The following is a 22,178-nucleotide window of genomic DNA, read 5'->3' on the forward strand; positions in this document are numbered from 1 at the left end:
CTCTTAGTTCAGCTGTTCAGCACTTATTTTTCTAGGTCCAAGACTTCCTATCTCGGTGATACTTGTCCTGACTTGTACCCCATACAGATCTTGGTTAATCTATTGTCACTTTATGGTCTTTCTTCACTTATGTATTGGATGGAGGAACAAAGGAACAGACAGGCAATAATTGAGATGCAAGAGAAAGATTATACAGAAAGAAAATGATATAAGCAAAAAAGCCTATAAATATTTCAACTTTGGCTGTTAATTTCATTATTTACCTAGAGCCCTGAGTAGAACCTTATGGAAGTCCAGAAATGTTTGCAATGATTGTCTAATGATTGACTGAAATCAATTCTTTTCATCTCTAATATTTTGTAACTTTGTTGCCATTTTTCTTTTTCTGTAATCTTTTTTCTGTAATTTCCCTCCCTCCTTTTTGTAGATTTTTTAAAAATTCATTTATACATTGGATTGATAAATATTTATTGAGTACCTGCTGTGTACATGGTCCGTGCCAGTGCTGGAACTAAGTAAAGCCCCATCCTGGAGAATCAGTCTTGTTGGTAGGGGATCAGTTCAGTTCAGTTCAGTTGCTCAGTCACGTCCAACTCTTTGCGACCCCATGGACTGCAGCACACCGGGCTTCCCTGTCCATCACCAATTCCTGGAGCTTACTCAAACTCGTGTCCATCGAGTCAGTGATGCCATCCAACCATCTTCCCTTCTCCTCCCGCCTTCAATCTTTCCCAGCATCAGGGTCTTTTCAATTGAGTCAGTTCTTCGCATCCAAGTTTTAGCTTCAGCATCAGTCCTTCCAATGAATATTCAGGACTGATTTCCTTTAGGGTTGACTGGTTATATCTCCTTGCAGTCCAAGGGACTCTCAAGAGTGTTTTCCAAAACCACAGTTCAAAAGCATCAATTCTTCAGTGTTCAGCTTTCTTTATAGTCTAACTCTCACATCCATTCATGACTACTTGGAAAAACCATAGCTTTGACTAGACGGACCTTTGTTGGCAAAGTAATGTCTCTGCTTTTGAATATGCTGTCTAAGTTGGTCATAGCTTTTCTTCCAAGGAGCAAGCATCTTTTAATTTCATGGCTGCAGTCCCCATCTGCAGTGATTTTGGAGCCCAGAAAAATAAAGTCTGTCACTGTTTTCATTCTTTCTCCATCTATTTGCCATGAAGTGATGGGACCAGACTCCATGATCTTAATTTTCTGAATGTTGAGTTTTAGGCCAGTTTTTTCACTCTGCTCTTTCACTTTCATCAAGAGGCTCTTCAGTTCTTCTTTGCTTTCTGCCATAAGGGTGGTGTCATCTGTGTATCTGAGGTTATTGATATTTCTCCTGGCAATCTTGATTCCAGCTTGTGCTTCATCCACCCTGGCATTTCACATGATGTACTCTGCATATAAACTAAATAAGCAGGGTGACAATATACAGACTTGACATACTTTTTTCCAGATTTGGAACCAGTCTGTTGTTCCATGTCCCATTCTAATTTTTGGTTCTTGACCTGCAATCAGATTTATCAGGAGGCAGGTATGGTGGTCTGGTATTCCCATTCTTTTAAGAATTTTCCCAATTTGTTGTGTCCACACAGTCAAAGGCTTTGGTGTAGTCAATAAAACAAAAGTAGATGTTTTTTTGGAACTCTTGCTTTTTCAATGATCCAGTGGATGTTGGCAATTTGATCTCTGGTTCCTCTGCCTTTTCTAAGTTTGGTAGGGGATACAGACTTGTAAACAAATATAGCAGTGCTTTTGCATAGTTATACTACTACTTTCCTCATTTTTCCACTGTGACCCCTACCTTGTTAAGGAAGTTTGCTGCTCAGTGGGTTTTTAACAGTTGTGTTTGGCGAGCAAGAGCATGAATGGAAGTGATTGAGGATGGAGTACTGGGAAGAAATTGTCTGAGAAGCCACTTTCCTCTTTTAGTTACTGCTCTCTTCCTGTTCCCCACTGTCAGTATTGAAGAAAGATTCTGTTCTTCAGACTTGTTAAGAAAAATATGACTAAGCTTTTGTACTTTGGTCAGATTAGAAATTAGAAATGTAAATTCCTACTGATGATAGAGCAAAAATTCAATGAGCTTGATTTTGTACTTGTCAAGTGATGATTTACTTGGTACTTATTTTCTTCATTTTCCATGTTGAGAAGGAGATAAAAAATGTGTCTCAAAGAACTATGATTCAGAATTTGAAATAGAATGAAATCCATTTATAATGGTGTCATTTACAACATGTGCACTAGGAAATAGGACAAAGTTACTTTATAAATCTTTTTGTCTAACTTTTATTAAACGCTTGCCCCATGGTATATCTAAACGTGGATGAAAATGGGCTATGTTATATTTGGGGCTTGCTACAGCTGTTAAATTGGAGAAGGAAATGGCAACCCACTCCAGTGTTCTTGCCTGGAGAATCGCAGGGACGGGGGAGCCTGGTGGGCTGCCGTCTATGGGGTCGCACAGAGTCGGACACGACTGTACAACTTAGCAGTAGCAGCAGCAATAGCACAGCTGTTAAATAAGGCTTCCCTGGTGGCTAAGACAGTAAAGAATCTGCCTGCAATGCAGGAGACCCAGGTTCAATCCCTGAGTTGGGAAGATTCCCTGGAGAAGGGAATGGCAACCCATTCCAGTATTCTTACCTGGAGAATTCCATGGACAGAGCAACAGGTGAGCTACAGTCCTTGGGGTCACAAGGAGTCAGACACGACTGAGTGAGCACACATGCATAGGTGTTAGATATCTCTATAACCTGAAACTATCACAAAATTGTTAATCAGTGTGGCTCAGACGGTAAGGCGTCCGCCTGCAATGTGGAAGACTCAGGTTCAATCCCTGGGTCGGGAAGATCCCCTGGAGAAGGAAACGGCAATCCACTCCAGTACTCTTGCCTGGAAAACTCCATGGACAGAGGAGCCTGGTAGGCTACAGTCCATGGGGTTGCAAAGAATCAGACATGACTGAGTGACTTCACTTCTTCTTATACCCCAATACAAAATGTTTTTGTATTAAAAAAAATTTTTTTTAATCTCTCATTGTAACTTTAAGTGATTAGAACATCAAGGATAGAATTAGAATTCTAAACCAGTGTTTTAAATGGAAAGGACCTAAATCCAGACCAAATTTCATTGTGTCATTGCCATAATTATACACAAGAGCTTTAATAATGGATGCATTAAAATATCTTTTTATTATGGAAATTTTTGTTGTTGTTCACAAGTTTTTTTTGAAGTATAGTTGGTTTACAGTTTTAGTTTGAGGTGTACAGCATAGTGATTCAGTATTTTCATAGATTATATGACATTAAAAGTTATTACAAGATAATGGCTATAATTTCTTGTGCTATACAATATATCCTTGTTAGTTACATATTTCATACATAATAGTTTGTGTCTCTTAATCCCATACCCCTAATTGGTCCCTCCTTCTTCCCCTCTCCCCGCTGGTAAGCACAAGTTTATTTTTTATGCCTGAATCTTCTTGTTTTGCATATATATTAATTTGTATTATGGAAATTATTAAATACACACAAAACTGGAGAGAAGAGAACCATTAATATTCATGTATCATCACCCAGCTTCAGTAACCATCAGTCTCCCACTTTTCTTTATTTCATTTCTCCTCAACTTTTTTTGCTGGGGTATTAAAAATTTCAGATATATTATTTCATTCATCAGTATTTAAGTATACATCTTAAAAGATAAGAGCTTTAAGACTGTAACCAAATATTGATAAGCATTCCTGCTAAATTTAACGGTGATCTGATGATACATTTTTGAAGTTCAGGTGAATATGAAGCCATCGAAGTCCAAGTAAAGGAATTTATCAGTTTCAGTTTATCAAATGGGGAATAGTTTGTTCTTTTTTTAGACCCTCAATTTCAGTGAGGTTTTGTTGTTGTTCCAGTTTGGGTTTCACTGGAAACATTTTGAAAAATCATACCTTCATCGTTCCCTCTCTTAAAGGAGAGAGAGAAAATAAACAATATGGATGCTTTTAATACCTAATTTTATTTATTTTCAGGGTACTTCACAGTATACATGTACCTCCTCCAGACCAGGCTCTGGGTAGTGGGAATGAATATATGTGTCCAGTGAAACTCAGTGTTTTCTTATGTGATGAACATTTCCCATTTCTTTTTAAGAAGAAAGCTGATGGAATGTCTTTTGCATTATATTTAAAGAATAAAATTCAGAATCCCCAGTGCTAATGGTAAGATTGACATTTTAATACTCTCATTCTAAGCCTAGCTTCGAATGCTTTGAATAAGGGAAGTCATTTCTTATGGCTTCAAACAGTTAATGCTTTTTTCACTGATCCTCTTTCAGGGATTTTCTTTGTGAGGCTTTTGAAGCCTAATAGAAGCCAGTGCTTTGAGCTAAATCAAAGCTTGCTTCAGCCCTGGCAAGACATATTTTTTTTTTAAAAAGAGAGAGATTAGGGAAGACAGCTATTGTCATGTGTTTGACTCAGCTATACTGAACCAGCATTAGTTATCTCAGCCAATGGGAGTTTTTAAGAGGGAAGGAGGAAGGCAGGGAATTTTCGTATCCATATAACATATATAGCTCTGCACTGCTCTTTGCCTCAATATGCTAAAGATTCTGGTTAATTGGTAAACTAGCCATCTCAAGTTGTAAAATAAATGGGTAGTAACTTTAGATGTCTATTTACTACTTGCGTAACAGTCCCCTGGCACTGTAAGAAGCCAGAAATGACTCCTGTTTTATAACAGAAGGTTTTGATAATATTTAACATAAAAAAACCCATGTTGATACATTGGTTCTGATCACTTCCTGGTTGAGCATACAACCAAATGGCAGAAATACCATCTGAAAGGCTGCATGTGATGGTCTCTACTGTTGACACTGTCTGCCTCCCATTTTGTGTCCAGATATATGTAGGTTTTTGAGATTTGCCTACTTAGTGTTAAATTAAGACTTTAAGCTTCTTGCTGTTTTTAATAAGGCCGCTTTCCTTGGACTTCCCTGATGACTCAGATGGTAATGAATCCACCTGCAATGCTGGAGACCTGGGTTCAGTCCCTGGATTGGGAAGATCCCCTGAAGAAGGGAATCGCTACCCACTCCAGTATTCTGGCCTGGAGAATTCCATGGACTGTATAGTCCATGGTGTCGCAAGGAGTTGGACACGACCAAGCAGCTTTCACTTCTTCACTTCCCTTCAGCTTTCCTTAGGACTGATCGTGTTCCTTGGGTATGTGGTTGTTTGCCTGTCCAGTGCAGTTCTGAGCTATCTGTGCTCAAATTCTCTTGTTCATTGTGCTCTGAGTGATAGATGAGCAGGAAGATAGTGAACCAGATAGAACTGATAAACTGTAAAGGACCCAGAGAAATCCTCTGGTACTTCTCTTTCTCCAAGTAGGATTATATCAGAACAAGTCTGCAAAATCCATCCTTTTCTTTAGTATTTCAAATTATTCACTTAATTAAAGAAATTTTTTTAAAGGTAAACTCTGAGCCAGGCACTGTGTTCAGCTTCTGTCTTTAGACACCTTCAGTCAGCTGTTTGGTCTATCTTTGACGTTTGTAACCTTGATACTTTTGAAGATTACAAGCTAAGTTATTCAATAGAATGTCTCTCAGTTCAAGTTTGTCCTGATGGTGCCTCACGATTAGATTTAGGGTATACATTTTGACCAGACTATCCTAGATATGATATTTTTTTCCCTTTTTTATTTTCAGTACGTGGAATCATTCATTGCAGCACACAGGCTTCTCTGGAGTTGTGGCACAGAGGGCTCAGTAGTTGCAGCACATGGGCTCAGTTGCCCAGTGGTACGTGAGATGTTTTTCCCTGACCAGGGATCGAACCTGCATCCCCTGCATTGGAAGGCAGATTCTTAACCACTGGGTAACCAAGGATGTCCCTGGGGCACGATTTTGATTTGTCCAATTACTGGTGATGCTCACTTTGCTCATTTGACTAATGGTGGTTCCTACCAGGTTCTCCATGTAAGGTTCTGTTCTCCTACATAACGAATAAGGTTTTTGTGGAGAAGGCTTTAAAATGCTATAAATATCCCTTTCCTAATCAACATAATTTAAATAATTTAATTTAATTCACGTCTATATGAACTTGTGATTTCCTGTTATTTTGTTCCTGTAACTATTCATTTTAATGCTAAAATATCCCTTTGGGGACCATTAGGAGCTCCTCCAAGATGGTGTCTGTGTCCTGTGACATGTTCCCATTTTTCTCTGAGCAAAACTTGGTTTTGGAACAGCAAGATATTCCAGGCTCTTTTTGTGCTTTCCTGGCCCTGACCTTGAAATCATGTATTTAAGAAGCCCTCGTTCGCTTTAGTAGAGAGTGATAATTTAGAAACCAAGATCTCTGCAATAGAGGTACACCACCAGGGAGGTGTCATTGCTTCTAGGCCCCCTGAGCAGATGGAGCTAGGAAATACACACTACACATGCGCGCGTGCGCACACACACACACACACACACACACACGTGAAAACTCTGACTTTGCACCTTTACCTCCACTTTGAAGCCAAACTACAGGGCTCATTCTAGTTCTTTTTTCATTAATATTTTTATGAAATGTTTTTGTTGAAATACAGTTCACTTACAGTATGTTAATTTCTGCAGTATAGCAAAAGTGATTCAGTTATATATATGTACACTCTTGTTGTATATTATTTTGCATTATGGTTTATCTTAGTGTATTGAGTATAATTCTCTGTGCTATACAGTAGGACCTTGCTGTTTATTCTTTGTATAGCAGCTTGCATCTGCTAAGTCCAGCCTCCCTCCGCATCCCCCACTGGACCCTCTCCCCTTTGGCCACCTCCAGTCTGTTCTCTGTGTCTGTGAGTGTTCATTCGTGTCATGTTTTAGGTTCATGTGTGTCGTAGTTTAGATTCCACTTACAAGCAGAATGGTATTTCTCTTTCTGACTGACTTCACTTAGTGTGATAATCTAGTTGCATCCATATTGCTGCAAATGACATTATTTCATTCTCTTTATGGTTGAGTAATATTCCATTGTGTATATGTACCAGATCTGCCTTATCCATTCATCTGTTGCTGGACATTTAGGGTGTTGCCATGTCTTGGCTATTGTGAATAGGGCTGCTATGAACTTAGGGTTTCTTTACATTGTTATAACTACTTTCTTTGACATTGAGCAACCTGGATCCTTAACTTGTTCCATCAATCCCTTTGTATGCACAAGGCTGTTATTTCTGCTGCCCCTGCTTCCCCCACATTGTGAGGCTGCCTCCTTCCTTCTGCTGGAGCTCTAACTCCCCATGTCAGATTGTACCTCTCTTATGGATGTCTTCCCCTTGGGTTGCAGCACACCCACGCTAGGCTGCCTCACTGTGTAAATGCCCTCCTCACCCTTCTTGGGCTCTGATGTCCCACACAAGGTCACCCCCTTGCATGGTTACCCTCCTCACTCTTTTTTGGCCCAGTCTACCTGCAGAAGGCCATCCTGCACTCTGTTTTCATGGGTTGACTACAAAAGGAGATTGGGTGGACTGATGAGTCCTCAAGGATGTACCCTAATTAGCAGAAACTAGGGCAGAGGTTCTCCAAGTGTGTTCTCTAGACTAGGTCCATCAGCATCACCTGGCAACTTGTTAGGGATGCGCAATTTCAGGGCTTGCCTCAGACTTGATGAATCAGAGGCTCTGGGAACAGGGCCCTGAAATGTGTGCTTTAACACGCCCTCCAGGAGACTCTGATGCACACTTGTATTTGAGACCCACTGTCCTGGGGAACACAGATTTTTCTACTCGGTATTCCAGTCTTCATTGAGGTTGTCTCTTGAATAATGAAGATTCCCTGGTTGTCACGTGTGCTTGGGGACCATTTTTAGGGTTTTGGAGCCATCCGAACACTTCTGGTCTTGCATCAGGGTCAGACTGAAGTATCTATCCAGATCAACTCACAGTTTGTGGAAAATTATAAAGTTGTAGAAGAATTAAACTCTTCTTTGTCTTCTTGGTTTAGAAACCTTTTCTGTTAAAGCCTAACAGAAACAGTTAAAGCAGGGATCAGCAATGGTAACAGTTACAAAGCAGTGGAATTGGTACATTTTTTTTTTAATGTCACATATAAGAAAGTGCAATTAATGAACTGTTTCTCTCCTATACTAGCTATGTTTTCTGTAGTCATCAAAAGTGTGCCATGCAAACCTTGTGCACTGTTGTGGAAACTTAAATTGGTATAATCACTGTGAAAACCTCTCTTTTTTCCCTTGAATGACCAAAAATATTTATACTAGAAAACAGAGCATGATTGATTCAGTGTTGTGACCTTCACCTCACAGGATTATCAGGGAATCTGTTCTTTGTTTAGATTCCTGGGCTAGATATTATATCCTTTAGCTTTTCTGTCAGCAAAAAGGGATAATTATGACAAAGTACCTGAAGTAAAAATTTTTTCAATTCATATTAAAAGTTCCCTTAAATTAAAACTTACACGCTTCTTAAAAGGTGATTGATGTTTCTGATTTTTATTTTTCTTTGTTCTCAAGGAAGACCTTTACTACTGTTCTCAAAAAAATTTTGTAAATATTTCTGGGTTCTCTGTTTTGTGTTCATATGAGTAAGTTTTAAGAATATCTAGGTGTAATACCTTTGACTTTTTTTGCACTAAAAACAATAGATACATAAACACATACCTACTTCTGCTTACAAAGTCTAAGAGATGAAGTAAATCACTTAATTTGAACTTTGGCTTAATTTTGGCTTGTCCTTACATATTTGCATTTATAAATAATCTCTTGAAAATGTATCACAAGAAATCATTAGTTTGAAAAAGGAAATTTGAGAAATTTAATTTCTCATAAAGGCCAAAGGAATTATGGTTTTTAGCAAGAAAAGAGCCATTTGGATTAAGTTAAAGCATGCTTTAGCTTATCAAATTTAATAGTAGGTCCTATCTATGCTATGAACCTGTATCACCATATACTTTACATAAGTATCAAAGTGCTTTATAAAACTATCTTAACTATTATGTTAGCCAATAGAAATTTGCTCATGAAAATAGAAAAAGCATTTATGCAGAATTGGGAACTACCAGAATTTATTAATAACTTTGGGCCTATATTTATATATTCACCTTGGGTCACTTTCATTTTTTCAACTACTAACCTGCATTTTATAGGGTATGTTATCTGTTACATTATAAATAACATTCACAAAGTCTCAGGACAACCCTCATGAATATCAAGATCTATAGAAATGAGGGCTGGGGAAAGAGAACTCCATGTATTTTTTTATAAGATTAATTTTAAAATAGTAATATCTCATTCAAAAATAGATACCTGGCAGTTAGAAACTCAATCTCATTCATAACTGTTCGTGTTACTAGCACCTGGAGCTAGATGATAAGAAGGTTTTCAATATGTACTTCTTGATGTAAATGAAATTAGACTATGTGAATCAGCAGTGAAAACCGGTTGGTTATCTTAACTTGGAACTCTGCTATAGTTTATTCTTATATCCTGTTTTTGGAACTATCACCGTGAAGATTATGGTAAGAATAAGAAGCCCATGTAGGCCCCAAAGGTCTATTATAATATTCCCACTTACCTTGCTGGCTAATGCTCTTGACACTATTCTGTTGAATTGTATTAGACAGTGTTCAGATTTTGTATTTGCCTGAGGCATTTGTGAGTAGAAGCCAAGTTATAGGGAACAATGGGGAACAAAGAGTGAAAAGGTACCTCAGAGATAAAATTGAGTCACTGACATATAAAACAAAAAGAATTTTTTTTCCTTTGTCAGCCTTCACATATATTTTAAAAGATTGTGTTCATTAATCTGAAATAATCTGAATTGAAGAAGCTATTTCCCCTTGAGCTAAAAGCTTATAACATAGATTTTTATCTATAAGTCACTTAGAGTGAAAAAGTTGGCTTAAAGCTCAACAGTCAGAAAACTAAGATCATGGCATCTGGTCCCATCACTTCATGGCAAATAGATGGGGAAACAGTGAAAACAGTGTCAGACTTTATTTTTTGGGGCTCCAAAATCACGGCAGATGGTGATTGCAGCCATGAAATTAAAAGACGCTTACTCCTTGGAAGGAAAGTTATGACCAATCTAGATAGCATATTCAAAAGCAGAGACATTACTTTGCCAACAAAGGTCCGTCTAGTCAAGGCTATGGTTTTTCCTGTGGTCATGTATGGATGTGAGAGTTGGACTGTGAAGAAAGCTGAGTGCTGAAGAATTGATGCTTTTGAACTGTGGTGTTGGAGAAGACTGTTGAGAGTCCCTTGGACTGCAAGGAGATCCAACCAGTCCATTCTAAAGGAGATCAGTCCTCGGTGTTCTTTGGAAGGAATGATGCTCAAGCTGAAACTCCAGTACTTTGGCCCCCTCATGTGAAGAGTTGACTCATTGGAAAAGACTCTGATGCTGGGAGGGATTGGGGGCAGGAGGAAAAGGGGACGACAGATGGCTGGATGGCATCACCAACTCGATGGACGTGAGTTTGAGTGAACTCCGGGAGTTGGCGATGGACAGGGAGGCCTGGCGTGCTGCAATTCATGGGGTCGCAAAGAGTCAGACGTGACTGAGCGACTGAACTGAAAGCCCTTAAAAGTAGAGAGGAATTGGGCAATCTTTTTAGCAAGTTCTGGTTTGTCCTTTCCAATCACAGTAGCAAATATATATATACACACATACATACACACACACACGTATGAATATATGGGTATACCTCTCCATTTGAACTCCAACCAAAGAGATTTGAATACAGTACTGTTTATTTATAGAATTCTTCGCAAATGCCTAAGTCAAGATCTCTCACCAACATCATTGGACTCAGGGTTCCATCTCTATGTGTAGCTGACAATCTTCACATAATTTTGTGTAATAAAATATAATTAAACATTTTTAAAAGCTAAATTAGATCCCTCCTCTCCTTGTCCTTTTCTCTCTCCTCCTCCTTTTCTCTCTCCTCCCTGAGTGTAATTAGTTGTTCCACACTTTTCCACGTCCACCATTTGGAAGAAGTTTGTGACATCCCAGTGACTTGATGAATACACTCTTCATTTCACTGCCTTTCCTATTTCAGTCATTTGTTTTAAAATGATATATGATATTAGAATTATGAAAGACAGCAACAGACTAAGCCTCAAAACATCCCTTTGAGTGTTCTTCCTCATGCTAGTTATATAGTCAGTTTCCCCCTTGTAAATTATTATAGTGAGGAATTTATTAGGGAAAACATCATTTAAAAATTTTAACAGCTGCTATAAACTGTCATTTGCAGTGCTCAGCTGACATTCAAACAGCTGCAGTCTATGAGTGAGCTTTAACTTTCAGCTGCTGGAGGTCTTTCAATTCCTGTTCCCATGGAAATGAGGAGGGCTGGATGGGTGGAAGGGAAGTGAGGGCTGACTTACACATTTCCCCATACATTATTTTTCTTGCCTCCTCACAATTTCCATGGAAATGAGGGCGTAAGTGCCACTCCACCCCAAGCTTTGGAGAGCAATCGTTCATGTGTAAACAACAGTGGATGGACCTTAAACAGGCATATACAAAACTAATCTTAACCTTTCTTCCACCTGTGCAGCCAAGCCTACTTGCAAACATATTCTTATTTGATCTATTTTCCCATTTAAAATGATTTCTTTTAGTTAACTTTTAGAAAGTTAGTTTGATATTAGCTTTATTCAAAGTGAGAATTGTCTTAGACATACTGTCAGATATACATATATATCTGTCCTGCCTATATTAAGCATTTAGTATGCATGATGTTTTTACTAATGTCTTTCCCCCCAAGATTACAGAAATGAATTTCAGTTTATGAAACAGCATCTAATTGCATAGCATAAAAAGTTTCCTCAAATAGTCTCATTCTTATGCACTACTTTAGAAATTGCCCCACAGAGCAGAGCTAATTATTGGCTCTGTCAAACATATCAAGGAAAACTGCCATTTTTAATTGGTTATCACAGTCTTCTCATTTAGGTAACAGAAATATCCTATGTTAAGTGAATTTCTGTATCTTTCTACTTATCAGCTATCTGTCATTGTGTCTCCTATAATACCCATACTCAAGGAAAATATATAGGCACAGTCTTTATCTCTTTTTTTATTCCAATATTTTGACTACTTAACACGGTCCTTGTGAACCCTGAGACATGAAGAATGTGCTTAACCTAACAAATCTGCGTTAAGCATCTACTGAGTATTCAGCTTTTTATTTCAATTAAAGCAGGAGATACCAAGTTTAAATAAAGCAGTTGTTTGTTTTTACCATAAGGCATCCTAATTGGATTAAGAAAATTCATGCCCAGGAAAAACTAATTATAGCCATATGTGATTGTTAAATAAGTTGTATAGACTAGTTTGAAAGAAGTTTTAGGAGGGAAGGGTTCTCTTGGCCTGACCAAAATGAGCAAGGAAGACTTGCTTTAAAGGCCTCTCTATTATTGGTTTTAATGGTCCTTCCTTTGTATTTCTATTGTCTCCTTTTATTTTTTTGTAATTTATTATTTTTTAATTTATTAATTTTATGGGTGCACCATGCAGCTTGTAGGATCTTAGCTCCTCAACCAGGGATCAAACCCAGGCCCTCTTCAGTGAAAGCGTGAAATCCTAACCATTGGACCGCCAGGCAAGTCCTGTACTGCCGCCATCTAACAAAGGCCTTTCCTCCTGAGCTGTTTTCATAACTTTATAAGTATTTTTTCAGTTGTCACCTTCCTCCTTTCTTTATCCCCCTTTCTAGTTTAGCGTAGACACCATTTCCAGTGAACATTCTTACTAGCACAGTTATGATCTTTCTGTGTCTTAAAACCTTACTGACTTCTTATCATTTCTGGGACCAGACTTTTTTTTTTTTTTAAGGTAGTTCTGATGTCAAATATTCTACCTTCTAAGTCCTATAAGCTACCAAAACAATTAAAAAATTCAGTATTCTATGTTCTTTCGTACTCCAGATTGCTTCTCATATTCAGAATGGTTACAAACATCTGCTAAGCCCATGTGCCCAGTGTTTAGTTCAGAAAATATGGTCACACAACTAGCAACTACCAAAATAATTCACACTTTCATCAATTTGGCAATGACCTAGATCTTCTAATGACCTGGCTCCAGGGTATTCTTTCCAGCCTGCTCTGCAGGCGCCATACACCAGGCTCCTAGGTCCTCACTCAGACAAACATGACTGCGTGGCACAATTAGTAGGCCTATGTTTTTAGCTCCATGCCTTTTGCTTACAGCACTTTCTTTCTGCTTCCTTTATGGGATGAGGAGAGAAATAAACCGCAGTGAGCTGTTTCCTCCTTAATCTTACCCCTCTCTATAGCTCTTACAGTCCTACCCTACTGTTAGACTCTACAATTTAAATGAAGACACTACAGGCTACACAGTGATATGTGTTAGTTTTAGTCTATACCTTGGACTTGATTAATATTTGAAGCACCCTGATATGGAAATGGAGAAGGAAATGGCAACCCACTCCAGTATTCTTGCCTGGAGAATCCCAGGGACAGAGGAGCCTAGTGGGCTGCCGTCTATGGAGTCACACAGAGTCGGACACGACTGAAGCAACTTAGCAGTAGCTGCAGATATGGGAATGGTAGTTAGTTGGCATTAGAAAAATGCCAATCAGGAAATAACTACTATAAATTCAACTTACTTATATTTAAATCTACACTAGAGGGTTTTCTCGGAGAAGACAATGGCAACCTACTCCAGTACGCTTGCCTGGAAAATCCCGTAGACGGAGGAGCCTGGTAGGCTGCAGTCCACAAGGTCACGAAGAGTCAGACACAACTGAGCGACTTCACTTTCATGCATTGGAGAAGGAAATGGCAACCCACTCTAGTGTTCTTGCCTGGAAAATCCCAGGAATGGCGGAGCCTGGTGAGCCACCGTCTATGGGGTCACACAGAGTCGGACACGACTGAAGCAACTTAGCAACAGCAGCAGCAGAGGGTTTTCTAATTAGCATAAAGGATGTCAAATAATTTTTCATTGAATTGGCTAGAAATACTATATGTAGGCCCCTCTGGCCTTATATAGATTGCATGTAAGATTCTGGCAAGCTAGCAGTCTTAACGCCTGCAGGATGGCACCTGCAGCTGAACATGCTGGGCTTGTTGACTACCACCTAACAACTGATGCTTCCTGCTTGGTAGAAAGGTAGTAGGGAAAAGACTTATGGCCGTGATTATCTCCAGTCCTTGGAGGCTATTGATGCCTACCAAAAAGAAAGAAAAGAAAAATGCTGATGAAGATAAAAAGAAAAATCCTGACACTTATAGAAAAGAAAAGTGAAAGTGTTAGTCACTCAGTTGTGTCTTGCTTTTTGAGACACCATGGACCATAGCCCACCAGGATCCTCTGTCCATGGAATTCTCCAGGCAAGAATACTAGAGTGGGTTGCCATTCCCTTCTCCAGGGGATCTTCCTGACCCAGGGATTAAACCCAGGTCTCCTGCCTTATAGGCAGATTCTTTACCATCTGAGCCACCAGGGAAGCCCAATGCTTTTAGGTGGTCAATAGCAAAACCTCCCCGAGGACAATGCCTTCTTACATACTGGCTCCATTTTAAAGTTTGTCCTAAATTTCCTTGTAGATTTGTGAAAATATCCTCCTTTAAACTGCAATAGCAGGAGTCTCAAATTTAAATTACGGCATTAATCAAATTCTGTAGATTATTGTGTTTCTTTTTTTATTCTAAGTTTCTTGATGAGAGGATTGTGTCATAGCTGTCTTTGTATTCCATGTAGTGTCTGGCATAGTGCCTTGTACACAGTAGATATTTGTTGAATGAATGAGCACATACACACATTTCCCAATTCTATGAGGAACAGAACTAACTTTGGGTCATGGGGCCACTGAGAGCCAATGTGTGAGTTCTCAGAGTTCCATGAATTCAGATTTAGAGTCCTCAAGGAGTCAGTAGTAATTGTCCTTGTCTGTAACTGTATCAGCTCTGGTTGTCCCATCAGTACAAAGATACATTGGAACTGTCATCAGTAGTAGAGGAAGGTAGCATTGTCTGTATCATCTTCAGAAATCCACACCTAAATGTATCTGTTTCTGTTTCTTTTTTTTTTTTTAATGTTATTTATTTCATTTATTTGGCTGTGCTGGGTCTTGGTTGTGGCATATGCAGTCTAGTTCCCTGACCAGGATTGAACCAGGCACCCTGAATTGGGAGTGCAGAGTCCCAGTCACTAAACCACCAGAGAAGTTCCCATCCAGTTGCTGTTTCTGCCAACTCTGGCTCTAGAAGCTATAGTTGGAAAAATCTTTAGAAAAATTATTTTTTCTTGTTTTTTATCTCTTAGCCAATTTGAGGCAGTGTATATAGCTAATCAAGTATATGAAAAGGTTAAAGTGACAACAGAAGACCAGGGAAAAGAAATTTAAAAGGCATAAGAATAACATATAAATATAAAACAGCAAAATAAGATGTTTGTAAAATGATAACATCATATACTAGTTCAAAGCCAGGACTTCAGATCCAGACTGCCCTGATTAGAATGAATAGCCACCTGGCTAGCTCTGTGACCTCTGGCAAGTTATTTAACCTTCCTGACTCTCTGTTTCCTCCTCTGTAAAGTGAGGGAAATTAATAGCACCTACCTCACAGATGTGAGGCGAAAATAAATTAATACATGTAGAGTGCCTGGCATATAAGGAAGTGATACAGCCCAATCTTTGCTCTAAAGGCAGAGGAATGCTAATTTCAGTCCATTTGAAGTCCTTCTGTCTGTGTTTACACATTGTGCCTCAAATGAGTGATCTTCATGCCTTGAGTCTCCCACAAATTGGTGCTTATAGTCTCTTGTGGAACTTACCACATTCTACCCTAAATTATGCAATTATTTGTAAGCTGCTTAGAAGCAAAGACTGTCTTCTTTGTCTTCCTCTTAGCACCCAGAAGAGTGCTTACATAATAGTCTGACTTACACAACGGCTCTTCAGTAACTCTTTGTGGAGCTGTGCAGGAAACAGCAGTAGGTTGGTCTGTGAGGTTGGTCCCTGGAGGCCCTGTACCTTGGGCTGGTGCCCGCGGACCTCGCATACCTCTTCAGCCTCAGCTAGCCATTTCTCTCCTCACTGTGCTCCAGCAGGTCTTCAGTCCCTCCAGCTGGCTTCATGGGCATGTGCCCTGCACGACTGCGTTTGGTTTAAAGCTCTACTCTCACCTTGAAATTCTCACTTTTTGAACAGGTGGCCTTGATTTTTATTTTGTGTTGGTCCTGGCAAATTATGTAGCCGAGCATGCTCTTTGCCATCCTATGCCCATCATTCCCTCTGCTGGGAGCACTCTCCCTCCCTACTCTTCACTGGCTGACTTAACTTTTTTTTAATTGTATTATTTATTTATGGCTCCACTGGATGCAGGGCTTCTCTAGTTGCTCCAAGCAGGGGCTACTCTAGTTGTGGTGCTCAGGCTTCTCACTGTGCTGGTTTCTCTTGTTGGTGAGCAGGGGCTCTAGGGTGCGAGGCTTCAGTAGTTGGGGCGCAAGGGCTTAGCTGCTCCATGGCACGGGCATGTGGGAGCATCGCAGACCAGGACTTCAACCCGTGTTCCGTGCATTGGCAAGCAGATTATTCATCACTGGACCACCAGGGAAGTCCCTGACTTAACTCTTCACTTCTCTTCAGCTTTGTTGTCATTGCACAGAGAAGCAATCAAAATTTAGAATCCTGTCCACTTTTATCCCCCAACCTTAACTTAACAGTGCTCACCTTATGTAAGTGCGCTGTTTATTTCAGTTGTGTGATCATTTCTTTGAAGACTTCCTCCCCACCAGACTGAGCACCTGGAGGGGCCGCACTAAGCATTTGTTCTTGGCTGGCTTTGCCTGCAACACTGTAGGTTATCAGTATCTATCTGTGGAGTGAAGGAGCAAATGGGCGGTTTTTAAAAATGCAAAGGAGGGATGAGTTTTTCTTCCCATGTTAAACACTTGGTATATAAAATGGCAGTGCAAGATGGGAGGGAGGTTCAAGAGGGAGGGGGTATATGTATACCTATGGCTGACTCATGTTGAGGTTTGACAGAAAACAACAAAATTCTGTAAAGCAATTATCCTTCAATAAAAAAATAAATTCAGAAAGAAAAAAAAAATGGCAGTGCAGTTATCATGCATTGAATACTCCTGCTGATGATTTCTAGCCAGTTTGACTTCCTTCCTTCCGGGGACTACCTTTAAGGTAGGTGACTACGGTAAAGGTTCTCAATTTCTCTCACTTTCCCACTGCTTTCCTTTTCAGATAGTAGGGTACGGTAAAGGTGAATCTGAAGACAGACATACTCAGCCTGTTTTATACAACTGCTGTTTGGCATGTGTGTGTGTGTGTGTGTGTGTGTGTGTGTGTGTGTGTGTGTTTAATGAGGACCGTTTTTTAAAGTCTTTGTTGAATTTGTTACAGTATTGCTTCAGTTTTATGTTTTGATTTTTTTGGCCCCGAGGCATGTGGGATCTTAGCTGTAGGATCAGGAAGCCATGCCCCTGCATTGGAAGGCAGTCTTAACCACTGGACCAACAGGCAGGTCCCAGCATATTAGTCTTGAATTAAATTTTGTGTAGCATAAATATCTATAGCCTCCTGCCTACAGTGAATATTTTCAGCAAGAATGTATATTTACTTCTGACCTAATTGCCAATGGCAACTGACGTAAAAATACCGCTTGGGGTTTCTCAGCATCTGCAGTGCAAAGGCCAGCGCTATTCCAGTGAACGTAGCATTTGGTGGTGATAAAGAACAGTGTCCTACATAGCTCTGCTACCATTCTTCCCCTCCTGTCTCATTGTCTAGTTTTAAATAAGCTTAATTAGCTCACTCTGAATGCATAGCTGTATCAGCTTTCTGTGGCCCAGTTTGGGGACTACAGCTGGTTAATCTGCTCCCTGGAATCAGACCAATACCATTCCACATGTGACCAGATTTAGTATATTACATACTACCTTACAGTCTTAATTTTTAGCACTGGGTAGCATTCAGTTATTTTTCAAATGCTACAATAAACATTTTCAGTGATATATTTCTCACCAAAATCTAAGAGAAAATAGAATTTCTATAATTCAGTCTAAAATTGAAGTTAACCAATATAGTGAGATAAGGATTTGTGTTGCTTTAAAGAAAAATAGGCTAAATGTCTTGTTTCTCCTTCAGATACAAAAAGAATCTGAGAAAAAGACTTAAAAACTAATAGGAATGGTTGTAACCCTGTTGCAATTGTTGCATGTGGGTGAAAAAAAGAACCTGTCTTTTTTTTTGTTTGACAAATCTGTACATGCAGCAGGGGGCACAGAAAGAAACAAATATGAGAACAGTATATAGAGAAGGGCATTCTCATTGAAGCTGTATGCCTCAAAAACTGTTCCATCTAAGCTCTGACTGATTCCAATACCTTAAGGTAATTTGCTTTAAGCTGTAAATCTCTTGAGTTGTTTATGCCTCAGTGCTTTTTTCAGAAGGCTGGGAGAGGAGGAAAATATATCATTTCAATCTGTCCCCTCTTGAGACTTTATGGAATTTTAAGCAGGCTTCTCTCAGAGTGAAACTCCCGGCTCAGTCACCTCCGAGTCTGTTTGACCTTCCCTTTTTTTCTAGCTTGCCCAGAAAGTTCAGGGTGAACATGTTTATAGTTTTCTGAAGGTGGCTACACACAGTCCCCTGAGGGCTTTGGATCTCCGACAGCTTCCCAGGCCGAAAAGAAATCCAGAGCTCGAGCTCAGCACATTGTACCCTGTACCATATCTCAGCTGCTTTCTGCTACTCTGGCTGATGAGGTATTCAGAATTGGAAATGTTGAGATTTCACAGGTCACTATTGTGGGGATTATCAGAAATGCAGAGAAGGCTGCAACCAACATTGTTTACAAGATAGATGACATGACAGCTGCACCCGTGGATGTTCGCCAGTGGGTTGACACAGATGACGCAGTGGTGAAAACACTGTGGTCCCTCCAGAAACATATGTGGAAGTGGCTGGTCATCTGAGATCTTTCCAGAACAAGAAAAGCCTGGTAGCCTTTAAGATCATGCCCCTGGAGGATATGAATGAGTTCACCGCACATATTCTGGAAGTAGTCAATGCACACATGATGCTGAGCAAAGTCGAACAGCCAGCCTTCACAGGGAGAGCGCCTATCAGCAATCCAGGAATGGGTGAAGCTGGGAACTTCGGTGGGAATAACTTCATACCAGCAAATGGCCTCACTGTGGCCCAGAACCAGGTGCTGAATTTGATCAAGGCTTGCCCAAGACCTGAAGGATTGAACTTGCAGAATCTCAAGAACCAACTCCAACACATGTCCGTAGCCTCAATCAAGCTAGCTGTGGATTTTCTAAGCAACGAGGAACACATCTATTCCACCGTGGATGATGATCATTTTAAATCCACAGATGCAGAATAACTGGATCTAATTGGGTGCCCCAGATATTTTCCAGTTGGACCTTTTTTTTGCAGCCTCTTGTCTCCAGCTGTGCATATAGTCTACTTCTAGAAAGTAGATTTCATCTATAAAAGATCTCAACTGACATCCTTTTGAAACTTATTACTACTCTTCTGTGTTTTTGATGGGCTTCCCTGGTAGCTCAGATGGTAAAGCGTCTACCTACAATGCGGGAGACCTGGGTTCGATCCCTGGGTCAGGAAGATCCCCTGGAGAAGGAAACTGCAACCCACTCCAGTATTCATGCCTGGAAAATCCCATGGACCGAGGAGCCTGGTGGGCCACAATCCATGGGGTTGCAAAGAGTTGGACACGACTGAGCGACTTCTGTGTGTCTGTGTGAAGGTGTTTATAGTTCCTGCTTTGTGCTGGTTAAGATGGCACATATCCTAGGTTCACTATCTCCCAGTCAGCTGTTAAAATAGAGCATCTCCATCATCCTGCAGCTGCTTCACTCGGCTAGCTGCAGCAGGTGACTGATAAAGCTTAGCAAGGCTCTTGGGTTTGAGAGCCTTGTGTGCTGAGTGGATGACAGACATATAACAATCTGCAATGAAGGCTTTACCTTTGGTGTCAGAAAGGCACCTTACCTTGGGGTTGGTGATTACTTTGGTCCCTCTGCGTGTCACTTAGTCTTTCTCAGTCTGCTCAACTTACTGAATGGACATAATAAACCCAGCCCAAATGTGACTGCTGGGTTTCTGGCCCGTGCATCTTGTTGAGGGTGAACCATGGAAGAGCAAGTTGGGGTGTAGGGGATGGGTTGTGTCTCCTGATTGAAAACATCTCAAATATGAAACATCCAAAATACATGAAATTCACAGTGGGTTATGTAGATTGAGCTCAGTAGAAGTCTTGGGCTGGGCACTGTAAATTTGGAAGTTGTCAAAACATGAATAATAAAGAAATTACCTCCAGGTATTATTTATTGATAGGAAAGCTCTAGAGCAGAAGTGCCAAGAAGTTCCATATAAATAGTACATAGATTATTTATAGACCTGGAGATGAGAAATTAGAAATGAACAGATAAGCAGTTTCTATAAAATGCTGTGTCTCTTAGAGTTACTACAGCTCTGGGGCCAGACAGATTATATTAGAACATGATAAAGAAAGTAGAAATCAATATTTCAGAAGCTTTCATAGATACTCTGATGAGCACACTACATTCAGGAGTAAGCCACAAATGCCGGAAAGTGACCCACATCATACAATTATTCATGAGTGAGAACAGGAGCCTGTCACAGGAGTGTGCATCATTAGGCTTGAGTAATTGGGGAAGCTGAGCACGCCTGACAAAATGAAAGTGCAGCATTGTCGACCATGTGTGAATTCAGGAAAAGTGTGTCGAGTAATTTGATGTCTATAAACATTGGGAGTTACGTTAGAATTACTCCAGGAGATGAATACGTTTCTTGGCCTCACCCCTTAAATCACTGTATTTCCTTAAGTATTGGAGTACAGCTAATGTTACCAGAGGCTTGGGGCTGGGGTGGTGGTGGGGGTGGGTGGAATGGGTGCAAGGGGGTCAAAAGGTACAAACTTCCAGCTGTAAATAAATAAGTCCCAGGGATGTAACGTACAGCATGGTGTCCATGGTTAATACTGTATAGCATATTTGAAAGCTACTGAGAGAGTACATCTTAAAAGTTCTCATCACAAGATGAAGTGAGAGTAACAGTAGAGACGGATGTTAACTAGACTGAATTTGGTGATCATTTTGCAGCGTGTACAGATATCAAATTGTACATCTTGAAACTGATAGCATGTCATGTGTCAGTTATACCTCAATAAAAATGAATGCAGTGAATAATCATTTATAGGCTCTTAAGTTCTCTGAAGGTTTCCCCCAGTTGTTGTTCAGTCACTCGATTGTGTCCGACTCTTTGCGACCTGGTGGACTGCAGCACGCCAAGCTTCCCTGTCCCTCACCATCTCCCGGAGCTTGCTCAAACTCGTGTCCGTTGAGTCAATGATGCCATCCAACCATCTCATCCTCTGTCGTCCTCTTCTCCTGCCTTCAATCTTTCCCAGCATCAGAATCTTTTCCAATGAGTCAACTCTTCGCATGAGGTGGCCAAAGTACTGGAGTTTCAGCTTTAGCATCATTCCTTCCAAAGAACACTCAGGACTGATCTCCTTTAGAATGGACTGGTTGATCTCCTTGCAGTCCAAGGGACTCTCAAGAGTCTTCTCCAAGTACCCTGGTGGGGGGTGGGGAAGGTGAGGAAATTAACTGTTTCCCTCCTCCTAGTACTAAAAACTCAAAAAGAGTCAGGGTAGCTTCTTTTGCTGAACACCATGAGGAGGGTGAAGTGAAGCCTAAAGGACATGCTCCCTCTTCTCAGATGTCCTCTCTTGATTTCTTCCCAGTTATTTCATTCTAAGTCCTTTAGGTTTCTGCAAACTTACTATTAGGGTTTTGGTTGCCACTGATCCACTTTCTGTTCACAGATCTTGATGGAAGTGACTCAATTAAAAATTCTCAGTCTGAGCACCAGCCCCCCATAACCAAGAAATGTGGTGCTATACTACTTTTTTTATGTTTTTCTCTATCCAGTGATTAATATATTAAATTAGAATCATTGATGTTTAGTTTAAGAAATTATCTGAAGTAAGAGCAGTAGTACATAATAGTTAATACCTTTGGCCTGTTAATTTTTTAGGCACTCAGACCTCTGACAGTCAGGAAAATATTGACTAGATCTTATCAGCCTTTTTAAAACATAGTGATTTACTTTGCCAGCATTTG

The 22,178-nt window shown here is 40.1% G+C and overlaps 1 protein-coding gene and 1 pseudogene across 8 annotated transcripts in view; both read left to right on the forward strand.

Moving 5' to 3' along the window:
- LOC133228258 (replication protein A 32 kDa subunit-like) overlaps nucleotides 1-20,905 on the forward strand; it is a 51,702-nt pseudogene extending 30,797 nt beyond the window's left edge.
- The window catches only part of RABGAP1L (RAB GTPase activating protein 1 like), a 741,235-nt gene that overhangs the window by 678,580 nt on the left and 40,477 nt on the right, over nucleotides 1-22,178 (forward strand). The window lies entirely within an intron of this gene.

This window comes from Bos javanicus, chromosome 16, assembly GCF_032452875.1.
Source record: "Bos javanicus breed banteng chromosome 16, ARS-OSU_banteng_1.0, whole genome shotgun sequence".
Lineage (NCBI taxonomy): Eukaryota > Metazoa > Chordata > Mammalia > Artiodactyla > Bovidae > Bos > Bos javanicus.